This window comes from Planococcus citri, chromosome 1 (genome assembly GCF_950023065.1).
Source record: "Planococcus citri chromosome 1, ihPlaCitr1.1, whole genome shotgun sequence".
Lineage (NCBI taxonomy): Eukaryota > Metazoa > Arthropoda > Insecta > Hemiptera > Pseudococcidae > Planococcus > Planococcus citri.
This window is the reverse complement of record NC_088677.1, coordinates 90,004,083-90,025,623: the sequence shown is the minus strand read 5'-3', so window position 1 is coordinate 90,025,623 and position 21,541 is coordinate 90,004,083. Positions and strand designations below refer to the sequence as shown.

The window sequence follows — 21,541 nt, the reverse complement described above, 5'->3', positions numbered from 1 at the left end:
TTTGGAGGAAACTTTGAGCTTTTTGCAAGAACTAACACCGGAAATGAAATCGCCGTACCCAAAAACCCCTTATTCGTACCATTCGTACAGTCTAAAAAGCTCTGTAAAGCTCGCAAAATTGATTCAAAAGTTCAAGTATTAGGAGTATCGAACCTCCTAATATCCCATATTCTCCTAATGAATTTGGTCTCATTTGACATCTTTTATACTCGAAAATGAGCAAAATTTGAAAAATTGTATTTTTTTCAAAATTGAGCTTTGTGACCAAATGATAGTCAATTAGGGTGTACGAATAGTCGATTATTACTAATTGAGCATCGCTGATCACGTCAAGCTCGTTTATTTTAGTCGATCGAGATTTTTTCCAACTGAAAGCTCAACTTTGATGAAAAAAAAGCTTCATTTCGAAGGGAACTTTGAGCTTTTTGCTAGAACCAACACCGGAAACGAATTCGTCGTACCCAAAAACCCCCCTATTCGTGCAGTTCGTACAACCTAAAAAGCTCTCTAAAGCTCGCAAAATTGATTTAAAAGTTCAAGTATTAGGAGTATCGAACCTCCTAATATCCCATATTCTCCTAATAAAATTGGTCTCATTTAGCATCTTTTCTTTCCGAAAATGGTGAAAATTGAAAACTTTCTGTATTTTCAAAATTGAACTTTTTGACCAAATGGTAGTGAATTAAGGTGTACGAATAGTCGATTATAACTAATTTAGCATCGCTGATCGCGTCAAGCTCGTTTATTTTATTCGATCGAGCTTTCTTCTAACCGAAAGCTCAACTTTTATGAAAGAAAGCTTCATTTCGAAGAGAACTTTGAGCTTTTTGCAACAACCAACACCAGAAACGAATTCGCCGTACATAAAAACCCCCCTATTCGTCCAGTTCGTATAGCCTAAAAAGCTCTCTAAAGCTCACAATATTGATTCAAAACTTCAAGTATTAGGAGTATCGAACCTCCTAATATCCCATATTCTCCTAATGAAATTGGTCTCATTTAGCATCTTTTATTAACAAAAATGATGAAAATTGAAAAATTTTGGTTTTTTCAAAATTGAGCTTTTTTGCCAAATGGAGGTCAATTAAGATGTACGAATAGTCGATTATTACTAATTAAGCATCGCTGATCTCGTCAAACTCGTTTATTTTAGTCGATCGAGCTTTCTTCTAACCTGAAAGCTCAACTTTTATGAAAAAAAGCTTCATTTTGGTTGGAACTTTGAGCTTTTTGAGATAACCGACACCGGAAACGAATTGGCCGTACCCAAAAACCCCCCTATTCGTCTTCTTCGTACAGCCTAGAAAGCTCTACAAAGCTCGCAAAATCGATTCAAAAGTTCGAGTATTAGGAGAATCGAACCTCCTAATATCCCATATTCTCCTAATGAAATTGGTCTCATTTAGCATCTTTTATTAACAAAAATGATGAAAATTGAAAAATTTCTGTTTTTTTAAAAGTGAGCTTTTTGGGCAAATGAAAGTCAATTAAGGTGTACGAATAGTCGATTATTACTAATTGAGCATCGCTGATCACGTCAAGCTCGTTTATTTCAGTCGATCGAGCTTTCTTCTAACTAAAAACTCAACTTTTATGAAAAAAAGCTTCATTTCGAAGAGAACTTTGAGCTTTTAGCAACAACCAGCGCCGGAAACTAATTCGCCGTACCCAAAAACCCCCCTATTCGTCCAGTTCGTAAATCCTAAAAAGTTCTCTAAAGCTCGCAAAATTGATTTAAAAGTTCATGTATTAGGAGCATAGAACCTCCTAGTATCCCATATTCTCCTAATGAAATTGGTCTCTTTTAGCATCAAATATACTTGAAGATGACAAAAATTGGCAAATTTGTATTTTTTCAAAATTGAGCTTTTCAGCAGAATGAACATGAAATAGGGTGTACGAATAGTCGATTATCATCAAATAAGCATCGCTGATCGCGTCAAGCTCGTTTATTCGAATCGATTGAGCTTTTCTCTACCTGAAAGTTCGATATTTTTGAAAAAATGCTTCATTTTGGAGGAAACTTTGAGCTTTTTGCAAGAACTAACACCGGAAATGAAATCGCCGTACCCAAAAACCCCTTATTCGTACCATTCGTACAGTCTAAAAAGCTCTGTAAAGCTCGCAAAATTGATTCAAAAGTTCAAGTATTAGGAGTATCGAACCTCCTAATATCCCATATTCTCCTAATGAATTTGGTCTCATTTGACATCTTTTATACTCGAAAATGAGCAAAATTTGAAAAATTGTATTTTTTTCAAAATTGAGCTTTGTGACCAAATGATAGTCAATTAGGGTGTACGAATAGTCGATTATTACTAATTGAGCATCGCTGATCACGTCAAGCTCGTTTATTTTAGTCGATCGAGATTTTTTCCAACTGAAAGCTCAACTTTGATGAAAAAAAAGCTTCATTTCGAAGGGAACTTTGAGCTTTTTGCTAGAACCAACACCGGAAACGAATTCGTCGTACCCAAAAACCCCCCTATTCGTGCAGTTCGTACAACCTAAAAAGCTCTCTAAAGCTCGCAAAATTGATTTAAAAGTTCAAGTATTAGGAGTATCGAACCTCCTAATATCCCATATTCTCCTAATAAAATTGGTCTCATTTAGCATCTTTTCTTTCCGAAAATGGTGAAAATTGAAAACTTTCTGTATTTTCAAAATTGAACTTTTTGACCAAATGGTAGTGAATTAAGGTGTACGAATAGTCGATTATAACTAATTTAGCATCGCTGATCGCGTCAAGCTCGTTTATTTTATTCGATCGAGCTTTCTTCTAACCGAAAGCTCAACTTTTATGAAAGAAAGCTTCATTTCGAAGAGAACTTTGAGCTTTTTGCAACAACCAACACCAGAAACGAATTCGCCGTACATAAAAACCCCCCTATTCGTCCAGTTCGTATAGCCTAAAAAGCTCTCTAAAGCTCACAATATTGATTCAAAACTTCAAGTATTAGGAGTATCGAACCTCCTAATATCCCATATTCTCCTAATGAAATTGGTCTCATTTAGCATCTTTTATTAACAAAAATGATGAAAATTGAAAAATTTTGGTTTTTTCAAAATTGAGCTTTTTTGCCAAATGGAGGTCAATTAAGATGTACGAATAGTCGATTATTACTAATTAAGCATCGCTGATCTCGTCAAACTCGTTTATTTTAGTCGATCGAGCTTTCTTCTAACCTGAAAGCTCAACTTTTATGAAAAAAAGCTTCATTTTGGTTGGAACTTTGAGCTTTTTGAGATAACCGACACCGGAAACGAATTGGCCGTACCCAAAAACCCCCCTATTCGTCTTCTTCGTACAGCCTAGAAAGCTCTACAAAGCTCGCAAAATCGATTCAAAAGTTCGAGTATTAGGAGAATCGAACCTCCTAATATCCCATATTCTCCTAATGAAATTGGTCTCATTTAGCATCTTTTATTAACAAAAATGATGAAAATTGAAAAATTTTGGTTTTTTCAAAATTGAGCTTTTTTGCCAAATGGAGGTCAATTAAGATGTACGAATAGTCGATTATTACTAATTAAGCATCGCTGATCTCGTCAAACTCGTTTATTTTAGTCGATCGAGCTTTCTTCTAACCTGAAAGCTCAACTTTTATGAAAAAAAGCTTCATTTTGGTTGGAACTTTGAGCTTTTTGAGATAACCGACACCGGAAACGAATTGGCCGTACCCAAAAACCCCCCTATTCGTCTTCTTCGTACAGCCTAGAAAGCTCTACAAAGCTCGCAAAATCGATTCAAAAGTTCGAGTATTAGGAGAATCGAACCTCCTAATATCCCATATTCTCCTAATGAAATTGGTCTCATTTAGCATCTTTTATTAACAAAAATGATGAAAATTGAAAAATTTCTGTTTTTTTAAAAGTGAGCTTTTTGGGCAAATGAAAGTCAATTAAGGTGTACGAATAGTCGATTATTACTAATTGAGCATCGCTGATCACGTCAAGCTCGTTTATTTCAGTCGATCGAGCTTTCTTCTAACTAAAAACTCAACTTTTATGAAAAAAAGCTTCATTTCGAAGAGAACTTTGAGCTTTTAGCAACAACCAGCGCCGGAAACTAATTCGCCGTACCCAAAAACCCCCCTATTCGTCCAGTTCGTAAATCCTAAAAAGTTCTCTAAAGCTCGCAAAATCGATTCGAAAGTTCAAGTATAAGGAGTATCGAACCTCCTAATACTCTATATTCTCCTAATGAAATTGGTCTCATTTTGTCTCTTTTATATTCAAAAATGGTCAAAATTGAAACATTTCTGTTTTTTTCAAAATTGAGGTTTTTGGCCAAATGGTAGTGAATTCGGGTGTAGGAATAGTCGATCATCACTAATTCGGCATCGATGATCACGTCAAGCTCGTTAGTTTCAGTCGATCGGGCTTTCTTGTAACCGAAAGCTCAACTTTTATGAAAAAAAGCTTCATTTGAAGAAGAACTTTGAGCTTATTGCAACAACCAACACCGGAAACGAATTCCCCGTACCCAAAAACCCCCCTATTCGTCCAGTTCGTACAGTCTAAAAAGCTCTCTAAAGCTCGCAAAATTGATTCAAAAGTTCAAGTATTAGGAGTATCGAACCTCCTAATATCCCATATTCTCCTAATGAAATTGGTCTCATTTAGCTTCTTTTATATTCAAAAATTGGCAAAATTGAAAAATTTTGGATTTTTCAAAATTGAGCTTTGTGACCAAATGATGGTCAATTAAGGTGTACGAATAGTCAATGATGACTAATTGAGCATCGCTGATCACGTCAAGCTCGTTAGTTTTGGTCGATCGAGCTTTCTTCTTATTGAAAGCTCAACTGTTAAAAAAAAAGCTTCATTTTGGAGGGAACTTTGAGCTTTTCGCAACAACCAACAGCGGAAACGAATTCGCCGTACCCAAAAACCCCCTATTCGACCAGTTCGTACTGTCTAAAAAGCTCTCGAAAGCTCACAAAATTGATTCAATAGTTCAAGTATTAGGAGTATCGAACCACCTAATACTCCATATTCTCCTAATGAAATTGGTCTCATTTACCATCTTTTATTACCAAAAATGGTGAAAGTTGAAAAATTTCTGATGATTCAAAATTGAGCTTTTCTGCCGAAAGAAAGCTAAATAGACTGTACGAATAATCGATTGTTACTAATTCGGCATCGCTGATCACGTCAAGCTCTTTAGTTTTTGTTGATCGAGGTTTTTTCCTCCTGAAAGCTCAAATTTTTTGAAAAAAAGCTTCATTTGGGTTGGAACTTTGAGCTTTTTAAAAGAACCAACACCGGAAACGAATTCGCCGTACCTAAAAACCCCCCTATTTGTCTACTTCGTACAGCCTAAAAAACTCTCGAAAACTCGCAAAATCGATTTGAAAGTTGAAGTATTAGGAGTATCGAACCTCCTAATATCTCATATTATCCTAATGAAATTGGTCTCATTTAGTATCTTTTATTAACAAAAATGATGAAAATTGAAAAATTTTGGTTTTTTCAAAATTGAGCTTTTTTGCCAAATGAAGGGTCAATTAAGGCGTACGAATAGTCGATTAATACTAATTAATCATCGCTGATCACGTCAAGCTCGTTTAATTTAGTCGATCGAGCTTTCTTCCAACTGAAAGCTCAACTTTTATGAAAAAAAGCTTCATTTTGGTTGGAACTTTGAGCTTTTTGCTAGAACCAACACCGGAAACGAATTCGTCGTACCCAAAAACCCCCCTATTCGTGCAGTTCGTACAACCTAAAAAGCTCTCTAAAGCTCGCAAAATTGATTTAAAAGTTCAAGTATTAGGAGTATCGAACCTCCTAATATCCCATATTCTCCTAATAAAATTGGTCTCATTTAGCATCTTTTCTTTCCAAAAATGGTGAAAATTGAAAACTTTCTGTATTTTCAAAATTGAACTTTTTGACCAAATGGTAGTGAATTAAGGTGTACGAATAGTCGATTATAACTAATTTAGCATCGTTGATCGCGTCAAGCTCGTTTATTTTATTCGATCGAGCTTTCTTCTAACCGAAAGCTCAACTTTTCTGAAAGAAAGCTTCATTTCGAAGAGAACTTTGAGCTTTTTGCAACAACCGACACCGGAAACGTATTGGCCGTACCCAAAAACCCCCATATTCGTGCAGTTCGTACAGCCTAAAAAGCTCTCTAAAGCTCGCAAAATCGATTCGAAAGTTGAAGTATTAGGAGTATCGAACCTCCTAATATCTCATATTCTCCTAATGAAATTGGTCTCATTTAGCCTCTTCTATTGCCAAAAACGGTGAAAATTGAAAAATTTTGGTTTTTTCAAAATTGAGCTTTTTGGCCAAATGAACGTCAATTAGGGTGTACGAATAGTCGATTATTACTAATTCAGCATCGCTGATCACGTCAATCTCATTAGTTTCAGTCGATCGAGCTTTTTTCCTCCCTAAAGCTCAAATTTTTTGAAAAAAAGCTTCATTTTGGTTGGAAATTTGAGCTTTTTAAAAGAACCAACACCGGAAACGAATCCGCCGTACCCAAAAACCCCTCTATTCGTCCAGTTCGTACAGCATGAAAAGCTCTCTAAAGCTCGCAAAATCGATTCGAAAGTTCAAGTATTAGGAGTATCGAACCTCCTAATACTCTATATTCTCCTAATGAAATTGGTCTCATTTAGCATCTTTTATTAACAAAAATGGTGAAAATTGAAAAATTTTGGTTTTTTCAAAATTGAGCTTTTCGGACAAATGAACATCAATTAAGTTGTACAAATAGTCGATTATTATTAATGCAGCATCGCTGATCACGTCAAGTTCGTTAGTTTTAATCGATCGAGCTTTCTCGTAACTGAAAGCTCAACTTTTATGAAAAAAAGCTTCATTTGAGAGGGAACTTTGAGCTTTTTGCAAGAATCAACACCGGAAACGAATTCGCCGTACCCAAAAACCCCCCTATTCGTCCACTTCGTACAGCCTAAAAAGCTCTCTAAAGCTGGCAAAATTGATTCGAAAGTTGAAGTATTAGGAGTATCGAACCTCCTAATATCCCATATTCTCTTAATGAAATTGGTCTCATTTAGCATCTTTTGTTACCAAAAATGGTTAAAATTGAAAAATTTCTGATGATTCAAAATTGAGCTTTTCTGCCGAAAGAAAGCTAAATAGACTGTACGAATAATCGATTATTACTAATTCGGCATCGCTGATCACGTCAACCTTGTTAGTTTTTGTCGATCGAGCTTTTTCCCTCCCGAAAGCTCAAATTTTTTGAAAAAAAGCTTCATTTTGGTTGGAACTTTGAGCTTTTTGAAAGAACAAACACCGGAAACGAATTCGCCGTGCCCAAAAACCCCCTATTCGTCCAGTTTGTACAGTCTAAAAAGCTCTCTAAAGCTCGCAAAATCGATTCAAAAGTTCAAGTATTAGGAGTATCGAACCTCCTAATACTCTATATTCTCCTAATGAAATTGGTCTCATTTAGCTTCTTTTATTACCAAAAATGGTGAAAATTGAGAAATTTCTGTTTTTTCAAAATTGAGCTTTTTGGCCAAATGAACGTCAATTAGGGTGTACGTATAGTCGATTATTACTAATTCCGCATGGCTGATCACGTCAAGCTCGTTAGTTTTAGTCAATCGAGCTTTCTTCTAACTGAAAGCTCAACTTTTATGAAAAATAGCTTCATTTGAGAGGGAACTTTGAGCTTTTTGCAACAACCAACACCGGAAACGAATTCGCCGTACCAAAAAACTCCCCTATTCGTCCACTTCGTACAGCCTAAAAAGCTCTCTAAAGCTCGCAAAATTGATTCGAAAGTTCAAGTATTGGAAACTTGAGCTTTTTGGAATAACCATGACTGGAAATGTATTCGCCGTCCCATAAAACCCCCCTAGCCAAATTTTCAGGTCGATTCGTGATGAAAAGTTTTTTTTGCCCAATGTCATTACTGTATACCTACTTACTTACCAATCTATTCACGTAATATACTATGAGAATGCCAATAACACATTCATTACTCGCTGTATTTTAATTTTGAATTTTGTTTTGTTCAAGGTAGTTTGCGATGAAGCGGTGATATTGAAGTTGGAGGTGATCAAACCGACACTGATGATGCACATTCTGGCTAGATGGTGGTAAATATTTCCCCTGCACTCTGCTGAATCGACGAACATTTTTTTTGAGCTTTACGAAATTTATTGGGTAGCAACTTATTCTCGTTTTTTTTCTGTTTGGTTTGTTTTGAATTTTTAAAAAAATGATTCAAGTTTTTTATACTTACCTGTTTTTAAGAATTTATGATTGAAATGTCCCCTTAATTTATGCATGTACTTGACCAGTCAAGGTTAGTGCAGCTGTGTTTTAATTTGAATTACTCGGTTCTCATATTTTTTTTCAATTTTCTATATTTGTATTTCTTTTCTTTTTTTTTGTATTATTATTATTTATTTTTTTTTCATAGTCTCATGTACCTACTTAATTGTTTTTCAAAACGTCGTTCGATGGGTTTTTATTTATTGCTTGCCATCTTTTTAAAATTTGTTAATTAATTTTGTTTTGCATAATGATCAAATTTGTAATTTCAAGTAACCTTACCTCTTTCGTGTGTACAAATTCAAGATATGTATTTTAAAAATTTTCTGTAAAATGATGATTTTTTGAATACTTACGTGTAAAAATATTTCGTTTGTTGTATTGTTTGTACTATTTTTATCGAATATCAGAATAAAACTATGTATCAATGTCAATATCTTTATCAGCGACATGATCACCGATGATTTTACAAATTTTTCTCTCGGTTATTCTACGAACTACGTCTGTTCCGACATATTCTGATCATGAATATGGTTCAGTTTCAGTATTAGGAGTTGGAGACCTGCTGATATCCTATATTCTCCTAATAACATACGCATAATTTTATACCCACCAAAGTGCTTTGGGGATTTTTCACGATGTCAAATGGGTTGCATAACCTGAAATACAAGGCGCAGGAAATTTCTCTAAAATGCGCAATTTTCATGTCAAATGATCAAATCGATGGTTAGTTTGTCAAATTGAGGCCGTTGCGGTGCCTGTATCGTGTTGTGAGTTGCATATCCAGTACTTTTGAAGAAGTTTTTGAAATTTTTCAAATTAAAGTATCAAGCTTCAAAGTTCCATCTTGTCATTTGAGTTGCATAATCGGTGTTTTTGCAGGGGCTTGAAGAAAAAGCTCAAAATTCGGTAAACGGAGGTTTTCGAACAGTTTTTCAGGATGTCTTCGCAGCTCGACCATAGAGTCCGAACGGCTCCCAAAGCGCGCGACGCGAGTACAATAATTGAATACGTAGTATCTTACGATTTAGGCTATTGATGAGTTTTTTTTTTGAGTAAAATTTTAGTGTTGGCCTTAGTGTTGGGGGGCGTTGTGTCCGCTCACCTCGGCTTCGCCTCGGTTGCGCGGGTCGCTTTGTTGTTCATACTATGTCTGTTAACTTCCCTCGGCCTTCGGCCTCGGTGAGTACAATTTTTTTATAAACAACCGCAAGTGCTACATACACGGTAAATGTCCAGCCTCCGTCTGAACTCACCAAGGGGAGTAATGCTCATCGAATGAAATATAAATTTTAAACGGCTCGGCTTCGCCTCGCCTAATTCGGCATATCATTCGAAAAATAATATTGATACATTTATTCATTGTTTGAAAGCAAAAAAAAATAATTTAATTACTTTTTCTGTAAAAATTCAACTTGTAAAAATAAAAATCACGAAAAAAAATTTTGAAAAAATTTGTGCCGGACGCGGGAATCGAACCCAAGACCTCTTGCACAGCAATCCGATACCATAGCTATGCCGCCACGGAGGCAGCTTGCCGGATTGCGTTTTTTAACTGTTTACAAGTTGTGAAACATGGACGAAAACTACCCCCCCACGCGCGCGCACGTATACGCGTATATACATACGTACGGGCACACGGGAGCCGTTCGGACTCTATGGTCTATCGTTTTCGACGCTCTAAACCCCGAAGGAGCTTCTGAGGGGGAGGTGCTATAAGTGAAAATGAGCTCATTTAGCGTGTGGCATATCAAAATCAATGTTTTAGAACCTCGTGATTTTGAATTTGATAATATTTTTGCGAAAAACCAAAATGGGGCTTCTGAGGAGACATTTCAAAATAAACGTTTCGGAACCTCACGATCTCAAATTTGATTTTTTCCGCGACTTACTCAACTTGCAATTTCACCTCGAAATAAATAACAGGAACCTCACCTGATAATCCAAACTGTTAAAACTGCATACTTAACTAGCTCACTGCACCTAAAATTCTTCAACTTACCCATTTGGAGTTATGTACTTCAAATTGATATTTTATAAACAAGAGATGTGCAAACATTCTCAAACCGAGATCAAAACTTTCATGTTACATGAATTAGCACGATTTCACCGAGTAATTTTCCAGCTTTCTCTGCTTGTTCAAGTTCTAATTAAATATGATCCGGGGTTGACTCAAATTGATATTTTATAAACACATCAGAGTCCAAACATTCTTGAATTAAGATCACAACTTTCGTGAAATAATTGCACGATTTTCAACTAGCAATTTTTCAACTTTTCTCTGCTCGTGAACAAATTCTGACAAAATATGACCCACAAACGTTGCCGCCAAAATGAAAATATCCATGTTCCATGTTCATTATTGACCAAGTTTAGAAAATAGATAATTATAGTACTTACTTCAAAATATTAAAATGAAACACCACACAAATTAGATTCATTTTTAAAGCAAGCGGCAGAGGGAGCAAAATACAAACTTAATTCTACATAAAACTGACCGATCTGGGATAAAAAACACTGCCGGCCGCTCGACAGTGAAAAACCATGATATGGTCATTACAAAAACACAATGAAATGTACAATCAATAATAAAAGATACGTCACAAATACAAATACGTACAAATGAACTTGAAAATACTCGATAATAAGTATTATTACTCTGTACTGACTCAGCCATACCAATCACCAGATTCTACTCAGTCAATCTTTCTCAGTGAGGACCAAACCTTGAAAGTTTGATGTAAAAATGATACGCGAATTGATCGAGAAAAACGTCATAAACTTTCGTTTTTCTTCGTACTTCACAAATAACTCTTTAAAAAAACGTATTTTTAGACTTATTCGACGACGGAAAGACTTTACATCTTCACCTACGTTCTAACAAAGCATAAAAATCCAGATCGACATCCGCTCTTCTCGCACTCTCAACAGTCCAGACAATCGAACCCTTTGTCGGGCCCAACTCTCCGGAACAGTATCTCAAATTCCCTACACTCACCACGGGCAGTGCTGTTGAATGCTTCATGAGTTTCACGGGCATTCGACCAAAGCGCCAACACTGCGAGATAGGCTGAACTTGATCCTCAAGGCAAGGTATATAGCTGACCCCGCAGACAGGTCAGTTATAACTTCGTGCGAGTGTAAAATTTACAACACGCTGACGTCAGCGTAGGAATAAAAGTTACACTCGTACGAAGTGATAACAGACCGCCTGAAAGGCGCCAGCCTAAATCCTCTTTGATAAGCCGATCCTGTAAAAACCCCGGTCGGCACGTGTACCGCCGGGAAGCAGTAAGCAAGTAGACGGCGCACGGATTTCTACCCTAACCTCGCCTAAGTCGGCCACAAGGGCAGTCCGAGCTCTGTCGACTCGGAGGTCCGTACGCACCAACCTCTGGCCCGTACCAATATCGAGGCGCCGAGCAAGCCCCCTATGTACCAAGTGTACCGTTCTTGCGGACTTGTCTCAAATCTTACCCCATATGCCTATTTTGAAGCCTTCGCCAACTTCGCGCACACTTCACACGCGCCTCCTACACGGCGTAGCAGATGCCAGCTTCCAGACACGAAAGACTTTGCGCAACGTTCAGCCCGTCGGCCTACAGTTGCGACTAATTTAGCATGCGAACCAAACTGCTCCGTTTTCACGGGCTGCTATCGACAAGGACAGACCCTACAGCTTCGACACGCACCTTTCACGCACCACCAATCACCGACGACGCCTCAGATAACTCGTATACGACTCGTTCGCTCCAAAAATCACACGCGAGTGTGTTTTTGAAGGAAAATGTCGTACACGAGGTACCAAAGAACGCCACCGACGATGAATTACCTTTCGACCTGCGATTCGACCTAAGTTAAAAACGTAGATGAAGATGTAAAGCCCACCATCCCTTATACCCTTCGTTTAATGCGACCCTACCGTGCCGACGTGGGATCCCGGATGCCGGGGGCGGTCGCAGTAGGCATCGCAAAATCCTCCGGGTCTCTTCCGATGTTGTGAGGTCTCCAGGTTGACCAGATACCAACATCGGCGCCTCACTTACCTATGCATTTAATTTTGAAAATAGCCAAATACATCGCCCCCTGATCATTTTTCAATTTTGATCCAAAATCTCATCAACTATACCTACCTACCTATCGAATTTTCAAAAAAATAACCATCGAATAACCGATGAAAAATGTAGCCGAAAATGATTATTCGATATAAATTCAAAGATATACCTAATCTTCTAATACCTATACCATCCCTAAATATACTTCTAAAATGACGATTTGAAAAAAAAAAATCTACAACACCTAATCTACTCAACCTTTTTCGGTGGAATTTTCAATACATTCGTCGGAGAATACTGAAGAAAGGGGAGATTTGATCATAACGCAATTTTATCCACATAGCACATTAAAACGCTACGAATAACACACGCTGAACAATCATCTTAAAAAAAACAACATCGCGGTATTTTCCACTTATCTGGTTAATCTGATGATACATACGCTCGTGTTTGCATTTCTCTTCCTTCTCAAGGTACAGGCGATCAATCCGCGGAAGATGTAACCGACGACACATGACGAATTCTGCGGACAAAAAAAAACACCAATATATGAATAAAAATAGAAACAAAACTAGGTATAGGTACATGCTTAATTTACAAAATGAACGTGAATTTATTCTGTAGTAAGTATTAAAACAGCGGCCATAGAGTTGATACTGCTCGTTACGTAAGAGTAAGATTAGAATTTTATACCAGCACCTCTGCAAAACAAGTAAAGTAAACCATAGGCGACACAAATTTTCCCATCTATTCAAAATTGAGGCCTATTGCGAGATCCGAAAGGCTCGTATCGAAAAAATGAATCAGAATTCGAAATCAGCACTCCTCAGAAAATAGCAAACCATACGTCACACAAGACACGACCCCATTCAGATTTTTCAAAATTTGGGAGTTCATTGGATCATACTGAGGTGGGGGGGGGGGGGAAGAGGAGAAGAGGTGATTGTATCGACAAAATTAGAGGATATACGAAAGAAGATCATTTGAAAAAACTAGTAATCCACTAGCGCACAAAAAAGTTTTCAATTTGTTCGGAATTCGTGAGCTCGTTTTAGCGGTCTGAGGTTGAAATTTAGGAGCTCATTGCGAGAAAAATGGAAGTTGCTTAGCAGAAAAATACATTCAGTATACTGAAATTTCCAAACAACAATGTTTAAATCCCTGACAAACCAAAGGTCACAAAATCACCAAGATTATGAAATTTAGGGGGCCACTAAAGCCAAAAACTGAATGGAAATTTGAAATGAGCACGTTTGTCGGAGGCTCACTGAGCTGCGGGGCCCACAAGGCTGATATCTAATAAATGAATTGAAATTTAAAACTGTAAATCTAAAAACAACGACAAACCGAAAGTCACGCGAGTTTTTCAAATTTCGCAAAGTTGAGGAATCACAACGAGTTCTAATGGTCTGATAACGAAAAAATGAAATTGAAATCGGAAACAATCTTGAAAATCTAGGAAATCATGGATCAGTGGATCGCAAGAATTTCTCAAATTTTAGAAATGTGGGGCTCACTGCATGGCCCAGAGAGCTGATATCAGAAAAATAAATTGAAATTTGAAACTGCAAAAAATTCAAAAACGGCGGCAAACCGAAATTCGCACGAGTTTTTCCAATTTTGGAAATTTTAGGACTCACTGCAAGTTACAAGGGCCCAAAATCGAAAAAATATAATGGAAATTCGGAATACAAATAAATGAACCCTAACAATCTAGCAAACTTTAAGCCACGAAAATTTTTCAAATTTTGATTTGGAGCTCACTGCGGGGCTTAGAACGCTGATATCAGAAAAAGGACATGAAATTTGAAATCTGAAAATCTAAAAATGTTGGCAAACCAAAAGTCACACGATTTTTTCCAATTTAGAAAATTGGGGGGCTCACTGCAAGTTTTAAGGGCTCGAAATAATTGAAAAATATAACGGAAATTAGGGGGAAAATGGACCCTAAAAACCCAGCAAATCTTGGGTCACAAGAATTTTTCTAATTTTGGAAACTTGGGGCTCACTGCGGGGTTTGGAAGGCTGGATATCTGAAAAATAAATTAGAAATTGAAACTGCAAATCTAAAAACAGCGTGAAACCGGAAGTCAACGAGTTTACAAATTTCGTAAAATTGAGGGATCAGGAGATCACTACAAGTTCTAAGGGCCAGATGACGAAAAATAAAATTGAAATTGGAACTAAACGACGAACCTAAAAACTCAGCAAATCTTGGATCATCAGAAATTGTTCCTATTTTGGAAATTTGGGGCTCAATGCGATAACTAGAAAGATAATACATTATATAAAAAAGAAATGAAATTGAAGAGTTGCAGGCACCACTGTGAGGGTGGGTGGAGGGCGCTGATGTCACAAAAAATCGATCGAAATCTGGAATACGCCTGCCTAAAAACGTGACAAACCATAAGTCACTAGAATTTATCTAATTTTGGAAATTCGAGAGCTGACTGGAGAGCTTTGAGAGCTGATATCGAAGAAATAAACTAGAAATTCGAAAAGTTGCAGGTACCACTGTGAGGGTGGGGAAAGTTGCAGGTACCACTGTGAGGGTGGGGAGGTGGGCTAATGTCAAAAAATTGACCGAAATCTGGAATATGCCTGTGCGTGCGTAAACACGTGGCAAACCATAGGTCACTCGATTTTTTCCAATTTTGAAAATTTGGGATCTCACGAAACCCCAAAACCCAGCGAATCATAATGGGCACGAATTATTCCGATTTTAGGTATTGGGGGAGGGGAGGGGCTCACTGCAAAGCATAGAAATGATTTTGGAATTTGAAATCAGCAAAACTAAAAATCCACACATATCAATCATAGGTCAAGCGAATATTTGCAATTTTGCAAATTTACGGGCTCGGTGCGAGGCCTCGAGGACTGATATCGAAAAAAACAACAACATTGAAATTCGAAATAAACAAGCCTGAAAACCCAGCAAATCATAGGTTACACAGGTTGTCTCAAATTTGAACATTTGAAGGCTCATTGCGAATCACGGAGGGGCAGATATCAAGAAAATGAATTGAAATAGAAAATCATAGGTTACACGAATTTTTCCAATTTGGAAATTCGGAAGCTCACTGCAGGGCTTCGAGGGCTACTTAACTACAAAAAATATGAACTTGAAATTTGAAATCACCAATCCGAAATACGAGGCAGGCATACCCATGAACAGCTCCCGCGAGTTTTCCCTTCTTTTTGAAATTTGAAGCACCGCCGTGAAAGAGTGGGTGGGGGCTGATGGCAAAAAATCAACTGAAATTCAGAATGGGGGTACATATATCTGAAAACGTGACCAACCATAGGACACACGAGTTTTTACAATTCTGGAAATTTCAGGGCTTACAGCGGGCCTACAGAACAGCAAAAAAAAAATCAACTTCAATCGCCAAGTTCGTCGCCTCTTTGTAGGAATTTTCAATTTATTTGTTGGCAGCAAGGGGTAGAGGGTATTCGGAAAAAAACGCTATTCGAAATAAAAATTGCAGGATTCTCCACTCACCTATCTGATTGAATAATCTGGTACGATTCTGTTCATTTTTTCCTTCCTTCTCGAGGTACCTATACGTCATTATCATTGATCAATCTACAGATGTTATCGACGACACATGGCGAATTCTGTGAACAAAAAAAAACAACAACATATGCATATGAATAAAAAATATAAAACTACAGTACAACACTAAATTTAAAATTTGAACGTGAAACAATTATTCTTAACAGTATTATGTGAAATAGCGACCATATTATGTACATATGTATATGTACTGTCCGGTCCGCCTAGTACATTTAGTAGGCAACCATTCAATCATCATGATTGCGTCACAAAGCGCACTGAAAATGTGCATGTCATATGAGTTGCCTATCCGCTCAAATTACGTTAGCTGGACAGTGTCACAAGAGTAAGATTAAAATCCTCAGACAACCTAACCGTAGACAACACGAATTATCACCAATTGCAAATTTTAGTCTTCATTGCGAGATTTAAATAAAAGGTCGCATCAAAAAAACAAAACGAAACTCGAAATCTGCACTCGTCAAAAAATAGTAAACCGTATAAGGGCTGGTATTACGACACTCCGTCAAAGCTCCGTCAACATTTGACGGACCGTTGAACAATAGTTAACCGGTGCTTCGACCTCGGTTAACGCTCTGTCAACGTTTGACGGAGAGTCGTAATACCAGCACTTAGTAACTCGATCCATTCATTTTCTTCAAAATTTGAGGGTTCACGGGGTTGTAAGAGAAAAAGAAAGGAAAACCTCTGAAAAACTAGTAAACCATGGATGACGAGAATTTTTTGGCTCGCTTCAAAGAGCCAAGGTAAAATTTAGAATCCCACTGCGGGTCCAGGAGGGCTGATATCAGAAAAATAAACAGAAATTTGAAACATGAGCATATCTCGTCAGTCAGGTTGGTGGGTTTCATACAATTTTGAAAATTTGGAGAGCTCACTGCGAGCCTGGAGAGCTGAAAAATGAAAAAAATTAATGGGAAATTGAAATCAGCAAATCTGATATTACCTGAAAAACCGCAGGTCAAACAAGTTTTTTAAATTGTGAAAATCTCGCTGCAGGTGTAAGAGACTTAACATTGAAACAAAAATTGAATTGAAAATCGCAAGGAGCCGATATCAAAAAAATTGATCGAATTTTGTAATAAGCACATCTAAAAACGTACAAACCATGAGTCACACGAGTTTTTTTTTTCAATTTTGAAAATTTGGGAGCTCATTGCAAGGTCTGGAGGGTGGTATACGTCAGAAAAAAAATTTAGAGATTCAAAATTAGTACATCTGAAAACTTGACAAATCAGTAAGTCACAAAAATACTTATCTATTCCTTTTTTTTGTTTTTTTAAATGTGAGAACACATTACAAGTTCTAGAGGGAGGGGGGGGGTCGGCCAATATCAGAAAAAGTAACTGACATTTGGAATCAGACCATCTAAGATCTCAGAAAACACATGGTGACACGAATTTTAAAATATTTTTAGCTTGAGGGCTCACTGGGGATTTTGGGAAGGGGGCTGATATCAGAAACATAGGTTATTCCAATTCAGAATTTTGCACGTGTCATAATAAAATCCAGAAAATCACAAGAAATTTGATGTGTACAAATGTTTGTACTTGCGGAATTTAGAGATTCACTGAGACCTAGATGGGTGATGTCAAAATAGAAAACTGAAATTTGATATCAGAATTTCTGAAAACCTGGCAAACCAAAAGTCGCAAATAATTCTCCATTTATTTTAGAAATTTGAGAGCTAGCCCACCTCGGGGTTTAGGGAGCTGGCCCACTCCATATATCTACTAAATTAATAACTAAATAGTAAATAATTACTTCTAAAAACTATGAATCATACACCAAATCCCTTCCAAATTTGAACCTGAAACAAGAAAATTGTACCCCTCAGCCCCAATGCAGCTACATAATAATAGCGCATTTTGGGGGAAAGGGGGATTGTTGGGGAAAAAATTGGGAAAACTTGAGGCACAACCTCAGCAGCAATTGCCCGATGTAAGTATCTATTAAACTATTTATCTAAATTAATCTAAATTACTCATAATCATTAACCTTCATAGCCCAAATCCCTTCCAAAATTGAACCTGAAATGAAAAAATTGCACCCATCTGTCCCAATCAATCTACTACATTATGTATAGGTAACTAAAATCACTCACACAAACTACACATCATACACCCTCAAATTTGGACCTGAAACAAGAAATTTGTCCCTCCTCAACCCCAATGCAGCTACATACATTGTGATAGCTCATTTTGGACAAAAACAGGAATTTGTGGGGTTTGAGCAATCTGTAGGCCTGACCTTGGCAGCAATTACACAGTGTATCTACTAAATTATAACTGAATTACAACGTGAACCTCAAACACTCACCTGCCAGGCAAGCTGACTAATGCAACAAAACCAGGCTGGCTCTGAAATTTCTCTCAAAAAAACGCACATCTCTGCAAAACATAGAGGGCACCACTTACTACATGTGCATGGATCGCAGGCAGATCTGGCGATCCGAGGGCGGCAGGTCTGATCCTCAATGGCAGGAATGGCAATGTTGCGATTCGTAGGGCAACATTAACCATCCCCGCTCCATATCTTTGATCAACCGGAACTAAGGTCGCAGAAATAGTATTACACTATAACTACTAGATGGAAACGCAAATGGTACTTCATGCACCAGCCTGTTACGGCTACCCCTCTTTATGACTTTGGTGGTGTCGCAGGGATGAGTAGTACTCCGCACACTTTTCCCCAGCATGGCCAGCAATACCAACCACCACTGACAGATTATCTGTGGATGCGTTTACTTAAGCTAACAGAATACAAATTTTTAAGAAATCACAAGGTAGTAAAATTTTGATAATAGATGACGATGGACAGACACTTAACCTAACAAGGCTGCCCACAGCCATTTATATCTAGTACATATGTGAGGGCGCGTACGGAAAGGGACCTACCGACCAAAAAATGAAAATTTTTTTTTTCCTGAAATTGTTGTAGGAACTCTTAGAGAATCGAATGGAACCTCCCAAACCCACCAATAACTCCTATTTCATCGAAATTTTTCGCTTCTAAGTGAACCATGACAGAATTCATAATCGAAAAAACTTGAATGCAGTGCATAATCTGACCGGTAGAGGTCATTGGAGGGCGTGTGTGAGTGTGTGGTAAAGTGTAGGACCTTTGAAGTTGGAATACCCCTACGTAATCTTACAGTAACAACAAGAGAAATAACCGCGCGCAAAACTTCAAACGGCTCTCCTGTAAAATTTACGTTTTGGTCGGTAGGTCCCTTTCCGTATGCGCCCACACATATATGTCTACACACACACACACACACACACACACACACACACACACACACACACACACACGCACGCACGCACGCACGCACGCACGCACGCACGCACGCACGCACGCACGCACGCGCGCACACACACACACACACACACACACACACACACACACACACACACACACACACACACACACACACACACACTCCTTGAAACGTTCACCACCAGCTCTACAAACACAAAAGTGAAAACTCACACATGAAAAGGAATTACAGCATTCATCCAAATTTGAACCTGGAAAATGAAAATTGACCCTCTCAGTCCAATGTAACAATATTACAATGGCACAATTCATGCAAACAGTAGATTATTGGACCATTGAGTTAAGAATGATCAGGCATGACTTTGCCAGCAATTACCTACTCACTGTATGTACATATGTATCTACTAAACTATTCAACTGAAGCACAAATAAAAACTAAGCAATTAATAACTAAATTACTTCTAAAATTTGCGGTTACAGTTAGCACCCCTGCTCATAAGGCGTAACAGTATCTTAACTTCAGGGTTGCGGAACGATACCGATACCGAAAAACCAATACCGGCAAAACCGCCTAATTTTTGAAAAAAATTGAAAAAACCGAAAACTGATACCAATAAGTTGACAAATGAAAAACCGATTTAGAAAATACCAATATAATTTCAAAATTGGTACAAAATACCGAAAACCAATACCGAAATTATTTTAAAATCTGTATTTTGGTACTCATTTTTGCATATTTCTGCAAATGAAATAATTCCAACATCAAACAAAATGAGTTTATTCATTTCAATGATCACTTTTCTTTGTTAATTTTCCTCTCATTTCAACTTTTATACTACTACTACTACTCTCTCAATTTCTGAATTTTAAGCCAAAGTGTTCTGTAATTAGCTTGATTTTTGGGTGATAAAAATAATACCAATACCGAAACCGAAAACCGAAATAAAATTCACAAAAATTGGAAAAACCGATACCGAAAACCGAAATTTTGAGGTAGAAATTGATGAAAACCGAATAACCAATACCGTTTTAGCCACCACATTTGAAATACCAATACCACGAACCGATACCGTTTTGTTTTATCGTTCCGCAACCCTGCTTAACTTACAGCTGCCGCCGGAAAATTCTACGGTCACTGACGTTACCTGGAACAATAAATATCTACACACTAGTCACCACCAGACATGATTCATAATACTTTCTTACTTCGTTAGCATAGCATTAACTTGGGTAGTTACCTACTTAGTTAGGTACATAATTTCATACATGAAATGAATTCTCTTTCACAGCTCTGAGCCTAAAATTTGGTCGGCGCACCAACACGAAAAACATGATGTACGTACTGTACGTACCATTTACATAGATCTTGGATCACATTCTGATCACATAATTCACAAAATTACGATCGAAAAACAGCAATTCATATACAGACAAAAAAGAGAACCTTTGATCAGGTGGTGGCATGAATAACATGACGGGTAACTGAGTGAAAACTCTAGTTTGTAGCTTCACTACACAATATTAAATAAATGAACGAAGCATCAACTTACCAAAACGTTAATGAAGTTTAGAACAGCTTTCAAATGAAAAAATTACGTAATTGCGCTTCTTTAATTAAATAATTAGAAAGACGCCAACAGAAAAGGTGAAAGAAACAGTGAAACAGAAAGAAGTAATGTAAAATGGCGAATACCAAGAAGTCGCCGCGTCATTCCACATTCACAGGAAAGCACAGACAAAAAAAAACTGTACAACGCAACAACGCTTGTTGTGCCAGATTCTAGACTTGAAATTGAAATTTTTTCAATTTTTTTTTTTTTACATTTTTTTTTTTTACCAAAACATCACTGATAATTATTTTTTTGGTCAATATTTTTCATTCAATTCATAACTTTGAGTTTGAGTTATCTACGAACACATTTTTGATCTTATTCCAGAAGTAATTTAAAACAAAAAAACAAATTATTCCAAAATCTCAAATTTTTTCGCCTGATTGCCGTGATCCAGCCAAAGTTGAACAAACATCACAATCACAAAGGAACAGTTTTTTTTTTGTTTAAATTTAATTTTTGTTTTTGCTTAATTAAAACATTGTAATTAGATACTAATTTGTATAAAAAAATGATGGAAAAGTCAAAAGTGTAGATGTTTAAAACATGTTCCAATTTTTTAAATATTATTTTAAATTTTAAACACATTTAAATTTAAAATGTGATAAAAAATTAGGTTTAAAACAAAAAACTAAAAATTTCCAACTTTCAATCCCCTTATTTTTATCAATGAAATAGTTATTAATTAATTATTGAAAATAAATACAAAGTGACCAAAAAAAATTGAATAAAACGTGATTTGATTTTTGTAA

General features: G+C 37.0%; 2 protein-coding genes across 2 annotated transcripts in view; one reads left to right on the top strand and one right to left on the bottom strand.

Annotated features, from left to right (window-relative positions):
* The window catches only part of LOC135840662 (probable methylmalonate-semialdehyde/malonate-semialdehyde dehydrogenase [acylating], mitochondrial), a 90,582-nt gene extending 81,880 nt beyond the window's left edge, over positions 1 to 8,702 (top strand). Inside the window, exon 14 of the transcript XR_010557766.1 lies at positions 8,011 to 8,702. The gene's annotated coding sequence lies outside the window, so the exon portion shown is untranslated. The remainder of the gene's footprint in view (positions 1 to 8,010) is intronic.
* A 1,986-nt stretch (positions 8,703 to 10,688) lies between these two features.
* The window catches only part of LOC135840550 (uncharacterized protein CG43867), a 143,440-nt gene continuing 132,587 nt past the window's right edge, over positions 10,689 to 21,541 (bottom strand). Inside the window, exons 25-26 of the transcript XR_010557764.1 lie at positions 15,826 to 15,941; positions 10,689 to 12,846 (exon numbers count right to left, since the gene is read on the bottom strand). The gene's annotated coding sequence lies outside the window, so the exon portion shown is untranslated. The remainder of the gene's footprint in view (positions 12,847 to 15,825; positions 15,942 to 21,541) is intronic.